Consider the following 10,849-nt stretch of genomic DNA (forward strand, 5'->3'; position numbering starts at 1 on the left):
GTAGACCTAATGCAAGCTGAAGAGTGTTTAAGTGTAACCTGGGTTCACCCTCAAAATCCCTGATTTTTCAATGGCCACATAAAGCACATTCTCAAAATCTAGTAAGGATTGGTTCATGCATCTATTAAGGCAGCCTACTTAAGAGAAAAACCCTTTCTCTGTAGTGAAACATATCAATAAATGGTAACAAAAAATAGTGATAATTTATATGCATACTGTATAATAATAATGGCACAATAACACTCTGCTCTCATGTCATGATTCCAGCTGCCCTCCATTGAAGTGGTAAACAGAGATGGCATACTCATTTGAGGGCCACTTTGAAAATGCAATGATCACAGGGACCCATGTTTAGGGTTCACCTTAGATAACCCTTATAAAAATGGCTAAACATGCAGCTGGGTGTGACTATCTCCATTAAAATTCTCCTACATGTATTAAAGTATAGAGCATACAGAAGGTCTATAACAGCAATTACAAATGCACATTACAACATCTATTTATTCATCTAGAACATGCATGCAGCACATATGAAAACAACATTTACATTAGGCTCACATTTGACATTCTCTATATAAATACTGATTTCTTTTAATATACTACATTCCCTGCCCTATACAATACTTTCTCACCAGTAAAGGGCTTGTTTTATTATTCATGTTCTTCATGTGTTCTCTGCTGCTCTCTTCTAGTCGTGTGAAGGATTTGTGGAGTCCCAGTCGAACACATTCAGTGCCATTAACAGAGCCTTATGATGAATTTTAGCAGAGAGGATCAGTTGGGATTTTGCTGTGGTTCCTTTTCATTGATCCAGAGTTGGCTTTGCCGGGCTGCTGCACACTATTCCATTTCAGCTAAATTAATGGAAGTTCCCAAGAAAAGTAATTTTGTAATGACTGGGTGATACCTGTCAATAATCCTACTGAGCTCATAACTGATTTAAAATTCACCTCATCCTGGATTAGACCTACAAACCCTGGTGCTGCTTCCAAACTTCTCCCGTCAATTCCCTGTAAAACTTTTATCTTGAAGAGCTCCCACTCAGATGCTTCAGTTTCTGCATTTATTTAGTTTTCTGTGTCATCTGCCCAGATTTAATTGCTCAGGGCACCATGACGTATGCCAATTCCCTCAGAAGCTGGGAAGCGACAGCAACTGTGTGCTGCAGTTTTGTGAGACTGTAATTTCCTTCAAGTCAAGAAAAGCAGGCAGGAAACACCTGCCAAAACTAGTTTATGTTCATGTTTTGAAACGCAACTTCTATTTTGGCTGACACATCAACGAAGACTAAAGTTTCTTTGATAAATTCTAACTGTATTGTGAAATTCCCACCCTGCATCTCCCCAAAGCCCTGATGTAATATAGGTTTTATGAGATACATCCACAACCTCTTCAGTAAAGTGAGAGTTTAGATTCCACAGTTCAGTTCAAATAAAATGCAAATTTTTGTCTTGTGGATTGCTCTGCCTCCCTGTCACGAGATCTCTCACGCTCTTCCTCACTCTCTATTGTGTGACTTTCATTCGCTATGAAAATTACCCAACATGGGAGTAAGGACCTCACAGCATTGTTGGCTGCTGTAGTAGATAATTATCATATCACCCGAGTAAAAGTTGTGTCTCGCAATGTGACATGCCTTGACGTGCCTTGTGATGGAGTGGTATCATTATCCGTAGATGGGAAAGAGCAAAGAGGTGGAAAACTGGAGAAATTATCATATTACATTGATTATATCCCCCCAAGCCATTAAGGTATGCCTGAAAGTATTTTTCCACAGGTTGCTGTACTGACTTTGTTTAATTATAGAAAGGCCAAAAAGCAGTACATTTATGGCTGATTTAAATCAAATACTTTTTAAAAATCTTTCACTTCTTGCATTTTTACAATGACAGCACTGCAGTTATATATCTGTCACACTCTACACATAAATTAAGATTAACCATACATAAGGTAAATCTTGATAACTTTGAAGGATTACATCCGCCTTTATGAGTTAAAAAAAACTGCCATTCAGGATTCCCTGAGATGTGTCATTTTAACATGTCACTGGCAGTTTCAATACAACTGTGCAACCAAAAGCAATTCAATACAACATCTCTGCCATGAATTCTACTTTTACAGAGTGCATTTTCAATTTTTGTTGATATTGTCAGAAGGATGGTAATGTTAAATAACAATGATGATGTATTTTAATGGAGTGGACAAAATATTGGGAACACTATTCCATATAATGTAGTGGGATGACCACCTTTCCGACAATGTCAACAAAAACTGAAAATGTATAAGCTTTGTAAATGTTGAATTTATGGCAGAACTGTGTTAGATTGAAAAGATTGTGTTCGAATGAAGGAACCGGTGGGTGTAGACATCAATACAGTCCATGGTAAGGGCAAATATAAAACACACCACTCCCATAAAGGGTGCATGTAAATGTTACTAATTTACAAAACTGAATGTAATCATCCTAATTGACTGTTCACCAAGCTCTGTCATCTAGTTTCCATGTCATCCTCGCCAGTCTTGCATGGTATAGTAGAACACTATAGAACAGTGAAAGATTAGCACTCAAAATTCCTAATTTAAAAAAATAGGTCCTTTCCAACAGAGAAAGGTAAAGCCAGACTTCTCATTTCTAGCCAGCAACCATCAAGTTTCCTGCCAACTGTTGCTGGCAGATTCAACTGTTGCTACTGTAGCTAGCCAGCCAATTAAGCTAACGTTAGTTTCATTCCATCAATAACTATCCAGAAGACATGGAAACGAGAAAGAAACATTGCTCTTGTATTGCAGTCAAAGTAGAATTTAGTTAATCCTAGTATTATAAGATTATTAAGGATATATGTATGATTAGACTGCTATTTATTTTAACATAAACCTGCTGCTTTAGCTCAAATATTTGTTCCTATTTTGGAACAGTATGACCTTTTCATGTTCAAAGAGAGGGCCGTTTAGCATGAAAGTGTTCTGCTGAAAATTTTGTGAAAACACAACGCTTGGTGACAATGGCTGTGATTACTAGCAGGTATATTTCTCAAAGTCCAATGAAGAGCAAGACAAGCATGCTAACGTTACGCTAAACTTTGACTGCACCCAGGACAGACGTACAGTCATAATGTACAGTAATAATGTGCTGGTCATAGACAGTTGTTTTATTTTGTTTTACATAACCTTAAACTCAACTGCTATAAGCTTGTTAATCATGTCGTCCTTGCTTGCTGCTGTAGGTAGTTAGTTCATTAGGTGGACATGCTAACTATTGCAGCTTACCTTATCTATTGAGGAGATAAACACACAGTTGAATTCTTTACTTTTGCTGTAGAATTTTTGTTTGTTTCTTAAAAATATGGAGCAGTTGTCCTTGGCTTGGGGTGAGAGTTGTTTCAAATTTGAAATTACATTAATAAAACCATTGTGTAGCCTAAAATGGTAGTAAGCTTCAGGCTGCTAGACCATCTCCAAGATCAAACAAGGACAAACAATTTTTATAAATGAGATTCTGAGAGTCTTACAACACATCAAAATATGATTTGGATAATTTAGGGCTTAAACAATGTTAAACCAGAGGGTTGCTATCCTCAATACTCAAAAGTCCATCTTCAAAGTCTAACAATTGCATTGAAGTACAACCAATTTGGATGAATGAAATTGTCTCACAACTACAAAACAAAATAAAAATCTATAAGTAGGAATTGAAGTTTCACAGCAACAGAGATTCAGAGCATCACTGTAACCATAGTAACTCAGTCTCACTCCTACCTGTGTGGAGAAGAGAGGGAGAGACACTGTGCTGTTGCCAGAAGAGCCGCTAACTGAGATTACTCTGAGCCACATGCATGGAATGAATGACAATATAATAGATCTTTTCCCCTTGATGGTCTGAATAACTTGCTGCCTCACTTTGCTGCTGTTGTGATTTGCTGCTCTGTCTTGCCTGCCCATGCGCTGTCAGTGTCTTCGTTTGGAGCTGCAACGTTATCAGTTATGAATTTGTTTTCCACTGCTTGAGAAAAAGGATGTATGGTGTCAGAGCATGTGAAAGGGGTCAAATGCGTTAAACTTGGCAGCCCTGCCTGTGCACATCACTTTGGGATGTACAGAAATCCAAATCTTGACAGGCCTAGTTACAGTTGCAACTCTATGATTGGACAATCACTATTTGGGGCAATGGGTTTAACATGATCCCCAATGCTAAACCACTGACCCATGCTAAACCAATCCTATTCAATGTTCAGTGTCTTCTTCAGTGTTTCTGTGAATCTTTGTTCCATGCATTGTAATTCCTAATCTGTAATATTTGTCAATATTTGTGAATAAGACATGAAGATATATAAACATGACCATGGCTGTGACACAGTCTTTTATCCACAAATCCTTCGGGAGTGATGCATTGTGCCTAAAAGGGCACATGAATGTTTATGTTGGCCTTGAAAGTACAGCCACAAGGTCACAGGAGATGATTCGGTCGACTCTTATTTTATTATCCTTTGCTCTGAAGATTAAAGAACAAGCTTGTTTTCAACCCACAATTAGCTCAATGTTTCGCTCTATTAAGTTTTAATATTTTTTCAGGCGAGAAAGTAACCATGTAGACTCCCATATGTGGTCAGTTTATCCAAATAATGCCTATTTGGAAAATTGCACCAATGTTGCTGGAGCAGCCAGCTGCTGCTGCATATGCTGGCTGGGGAGACATCAGCTGGACATTATCAGCTGATCTGACAAGAACTGCACTGGGTTGCACCAGCTATTTGAAAGCTGGCATGAACTACTTGCATCATAGTGCATCGTAGTAAGCTGGACCAATCAATAAATTAGGTCTCTATTGAATTACTGCGTTGCAATGGAATGCAATTAATGAAAAAATTATGCTGTGTAGAAGAAAAATTGTTTTATCATTTGTGAGTTCTGTGATATTTTATGATCATGCAGCCCCTATTTGTTTGGTTCAAGTGGCAAATTTTTACACATTATACCTTTAATGCCATTAATGTTTCAAACACATTTGCAGGGCTGCCAACTGCCATGCATTTAGAGTGAGACTTACACAACTGACACAGATCTCACAATCTTACAACACACATGCCTTTTCTCAGGCTAACTTGTGTCTTCTCCTCATGATTGTTAAGCAAAGGAACAGCTGTATTTTGTTTGTTTTTTTCCAAGTTCAGATGTGCTGAGGTGCAGAGCATTGCAAGGTTAAGACAGCACATCTCCTACTGAAGAACTGTGATTTCACTGTCATCCTTTTTACATGTGAGCATGTGCAGGCATAAAAGACTGCAGATGAAGAAAGAAACAGCAGAGCATCTGAATGAAAGCGGGGATTATTACACGAAGCGATGCAGCCTTGTATTTAAAATAATTCCATCTGAAGCGAACATAAAGCAGTCTGTGGAAGTATAAATAAGTTGGTTTCCAGGGCTGAACATTGAAATATTTGTTAATTCAGGCACATTCCCGTTGTTAGGAGAAGCTTTACTATGTCTCTATGCTGTCAGTCTGCTCTGACACAAAAACACTAACAAAAAGTCAGAAAGCAGCATCTTCTCTCACTAATACATTTAGGAGAAGACTGATTCTTTCTGCATGTACACAATCATTTACAATAACCAGGTTACTACAGTGACTGTCAGGGTTTCCAGGTCTGTATGCCAAAAGCAGCCTAATACCAGAACTCAAAATATGCCTCTACAAATCCATATACACTGCTATAGACTGAGTTGGGATTACAGTACATTGTGTGTGTGTGTGTGTGTGTGTGTGTGTGCGTGTGTGTGTGTGTGTGTGTGTGTGTGTGTGTGTGTGTGTGTGTGTGTGTGTGTGTGTGTGTGTGTGTTTGTATTTTTATTTATAGATATTGTTCATGTAATTTGCATGCAAAATAGGTCTACCCAACCAACAGGCAAAAAAATTCACCCTGCAGCAACACTTCATCAGTAGCCCAGCTCAGCCCAACTCAACCGTGGACCTGGAAACCCCAGTGCATGTAAACACACTGACTGTAAGCTAATACTGAACTACACATTTAAAACCTGACCACATCTGGCTGTCATTTATTCTTTATTCAGATAGAGTGGCTGCAGTTCAGATATCAGCTAAACTTGGTCTGTATTAAGATGATCATTTATTCAGATTTTACTTTTATTTGGATAGACCTGAGACACTAAAGTGGGGAGTGTTGGACAATAGGAGCAACTTGGTGAGGAGAATAGATATTTGTTATCCTGTGTTATGAAGAAAAATATGTTTAATTTCTGGAGTTTATGTGAAAAATGCCACCCAATAAACAGAGATAAGCACAAAGAAACAAATCCTCATGAAAAATGTGTTGAGTGGATCAAATTACCATTATTAATGATCATTTTATTATGTACAACAATAAGTGCTTGTAAAGCCCCCCCATGGGAACAAATGTTACTCCAAGCTGAGGTTGGCAAAAATTGGCAGCCCTGCATTTGGTTCTGGATGCCAAGCACCATTTAAAAAGCTCACCCAGTGCAAAAAAGCGGTTTGCTTTTCTCTGATTTTCCTCTCTATTTTTCTTTTTTGCAGCCTTTAAAAACATATTTAAAATAAAAATGAATGAAAGCTGTTACAGCTGCTTGAATGGTTGAATGTGGAGCTCTATTAAGAGGGCACTGTGATACACCACTGAAGAAACCAAGCAACAAGGTGGGACATGTTTTTACCTTTCATCATTTTTCATATTTCTTTGCTTTGAGAGGAGAGAAGGTATCCAAGCGTAACCAAAACAAAAGTAATTGAAACTCATATCAGCACCAAGGTTCCATTTTCATTTTATGTTGCAAAGTCCAGGTCGTGTGCTGATTTCCATATAAATCATAGACAAACTTTGTTATTTTGCTTTTGTGGTTGGCCTTACACTGAGGTTGTCACTGTTATTTGTATTTTCTGTGTAAGGATTGAACTGATACATAAGAAGTGATGGTGTGTGCTTGCACTGATGGGAAAAGGAAATTTGTCAGGAAAGCTTGAATTGACCTGTAGAAATAACTGTAATTAAGGCTTTCCTGTTGGACAGTTTGATCACTGACATAGACACTATGTTGAATAGGGTTGTGAAAACTATAGCTGTCTTATCTTTTTTGTTATAATAACTATGGTGGTGTAAACAAATTACTGACTAGTTACCAGCAAAAAAAAACAATTATATTAATTGAGAAAGTCGAAGAAATATCATTTAATACAGAAATACATGTCAGATAATACAGAAGCAGGTCCAAGCTGAGTAAATGCAGAAGAGCAAAGCACTGCCATTTCAATGTCACGATTGTCATTACGCAGGTGTCCAGTGAGTGCTGATGGCTTGTAATGTATTTCATTAAAGTTATAACTGCTGTGGAGCCGTCACTGACAGGGAAATCAGAGTTCACCTGATCTGAGAGCCTGTCCCTGAGCCCACATCAATAAACCCACAGATCAGACCAGCATGGGGAATGAGTGTGTTTACCTGGCTCCTTATCACGACTGCCTACGGAAAACAAGAGTTTCTGCTAGTGCGATGTGTGTAAACACCACAGGTATAACAACAAACAGCAGCAAACAAAGACTTTTGTGCTGATTAGATGAGGCAGACAATAAACAGACACAGTGCCATATTAGCTTTGCTTATGGACTAATGCTAGCAGCTATATGTAGACACTGATGAAAATGGCTTTTTCAACTACTTTGAATGATATTTGTTGAAAATGTTATGACCACATCCAAACCCTAATCCTACAGTCATTTCTTCTATGTTTTTAAATGTTTTTATCTTCTGTTAATATTTACAAAAATATGTTAACTTTGACACCCAATGTCACATTTGCAGCAGTTGGTTTCCTAGAATACCCATTACTTGCAGTCACCACAACATTTAATGCTTTAACTGAAAACATGAACAAATTCAAATATGAGTGGGGTGACATGAAAACTGCATTTACTTTAAATCTACAATAACTGATTTTAATCACTTAGGTCCAACAGAAACAGCACTGACACCATCTTAAAAAGTTTAGGTCGCACACATTTTCTTATTTATAAATCCAACAGATATGGAGCAACATTAGTGTTATTTGGCCACATGATGAATATCAGTACAATATTCACTTTTCTCCTTTTTTGCTCTGCTTTGGTTTCCTCCAACTCCTGAAGGAAATATATCTGATATATCTGATATATCTGGCTTTAAAGCTTTCTCACCAAAAACAGCTGCTTGCTGCTTCTTGACATTTATGAGAGGGGTGAAAGTGAACCAAAACAGTAAAGTCGCAGATGGTAAAACCAAACAGTGAGTTGAAGCTGAGGGCCAGTTCAAAATGTAGTACATTAAACATAAAACTTTACTAGGAGGCGACAAATCAAAACTTATGAGTGAAATGCAAACTCCGTCTTAACAGCAACAAGCAGCAACGACTCATTCCTAATGTTTAATACTAGACAACTATGACTCAAAGCTATGGTAAACAAGATATTTAACTGATTTACAACAGGGGAATAGTTCAATAATGCTAAAATAATAACTCTTTTGAGGTTGTTGTTATCAGTTATGAAGCTCAGCTTAGTCTTTAGTCTCAGAAAATATCTGTACACGCTTTCATAATTCACTCCTCGGGGCAGCTCCAGATATTTCCTCTTCATTGCATCACTTGTTCAATCGTTGTTCTTCAGTTTTTCCCATTGGAATACAGGTAGACAAATATTAATCCCGCTTTCCGAAGAAATTACATAAATTCATAATTAATTATTTCCATTTGGCGTTGCCTGTCTAATGGACTAATCACTTCATGCATGTGTTATTTTATTAGCTCTTGTGACCTCACCTGTTGTCACTCTGCTCAGGTGATGAATGGCTTTCATATGAGGTTAGTGCCAAAGCAAGATATACTGCAGGTGATGCCAGAGCTGAAGGAAGGAAATTAATTAACCAAAAACAAGCCTGGACACAGACCCAAATAAGCACACACAGTAACCAGCCCTGGTGACAACAGAAAGATGTATCAAAGCTTCCTTTGTTTGCTTTTGTAGAACAATGAGTTTCATTTATGCCTATGTGGAACTTGTCTCGTTTGAAGAACAGCAAAGCTAACAGCTGCATAGTTTTACTGATTGCCCGCTTCATGTGCTGTTCTTTTCTCCTAAAGCATGATATTGTTAGTTTAACAGTATGAATCAAAGCAATTGGTACGAACTGAGGAGTGAATCGCTTAGTACACAAAGCCATCTGAGTGCCTCTGTGTAAAAACTAAAGAACTGAAGGGGAGGTTTGCTGAATCATTTAGGGCCCCACGTTTAAATTCATTTTTTTAAAAAGACAGCACTTAATGAGATGTATCTAGGGATTCAACGGTCATGGTATTATTTTCCTACAATTCAATCCCATAAAAAATGAGCGGCTGTCGTTACCAACATTGATTTATTCCCACAGGTGTGCATTAGTTTCAGAGCCAGTGCCTTTTCATGGCAAGCTGCCAGAGATTAACTACGGCACATCAGTATGCTTCGTAGAGACATCCTCACAGGATTCTTCTTACTTTGCTGTCTCAGCTATGGCTCCACTTTTGTTACATTCATTTCTATCAGATATATGGAAGGGTAAGCCTGCAGTCAATGTCACTGTTACTTATTGTAGCTTAACTTTGTCTATCATAGAGTTGAAACTTCATCTGTAGAGCCACATCCAAAAAGGAACTACAGGGGGAACATGAGTGGTAAAGTATTGGAGGATTTATGTCTTTTTCTGTTATTCTAGGTGTGGAGCTCTGTGTGTGTGTATGTGTGTGTGTGTGCATTGCAGAGGTTAGTCACAGTTTAGTCATTAAGACATTCACAGATTAATTCAGGTAAACTGTTATGCAGGGCCGACTTCAACCCACATATCAAATCAGCACGTTATGAGTTGTGTGCCAGGGGATTTTTAAAATGCTGTTGCATTGTGCATCAAGAAAAATTCAATTATAACTGAATAATTGAAAGCAGTGCAGAGAATGATTGAAATGAATTCATTTGTCCAAGAATGCACACACAAAGTACAGAGGTTTGAGGACAGTCTTTGGTTATTAGGTAGATTACTATTTTAACTGAAGCCAGCACAGAATTATGTCTCTGTGGAGTTGAGATGCTGTTGGTGGTAAAAATGTGAAAACCGCAAAGGGATTTTATTTTTATTTTTTCAACCCTGGTTAGCCTGCGTATAGGTTTCAGTACAACGACTCATCCTTTAGAAGAATCTGCATACAGTAGCTCTCCTGAAGGACTTTAACTTCCCCTTCACCTTAATAGTTCCCAAGGTATGGTATAGCTGGAGATGGTATCCGAGCATTTAAATTAGAAAGTGACGGCTCAAAGGCTTTAATGTTGGCCTGTCTTCACTCTAACAGACAAGATGCTCTTTGGCATATGGGATATGCCGCAGTGTGATTGACACTCAAATCGTCTCCGTGGACGGGACGTGGGTTATTGGACCACCTTCAAGGGCGCATAAAAACAACAGGGAATTGGGTCTGAAATTAATACCAGTGTTGTGGCAAGAAAAAAAAATAACTCAACATACAACATGGTAGCTCAGGAGGGGATTAAAAATAACAAATAGCTCAATAATTTATTACAGTTACGCTAATTAAAATTTCTCCTGGTACTCTGGAGAAATTAATCCTGTCTGAATGAGTCTTCGAGCTTGGTTAATGTTTGTTGGATGTAGCAAATAAACTCTGTTTGAGGACTTCTAGAAAATTGTACTGTGTCATCATGCACTATACTCCATAAATGCACCATGAAAATATACTTGATAAGAAGTACAAGCTAGTTCAGACAGCCTGTTAACTGTTAGTTTTAACTCTGAAATACACTA

Source organism: Scomber japonicus, chromosome 21 (assembly GCF_027409825.1).
Source record: "Scomber japonicus isolate fScoJap1 chromosome 21, fScoJap1.pri, whole genome shotgun sequence".
Taxonomy (NCBI): Eukaryota; Metazoa; Chordata; class Actinopteri; order Scombriformes; family Scombridae; genus Scomber; species Scomber japonicus.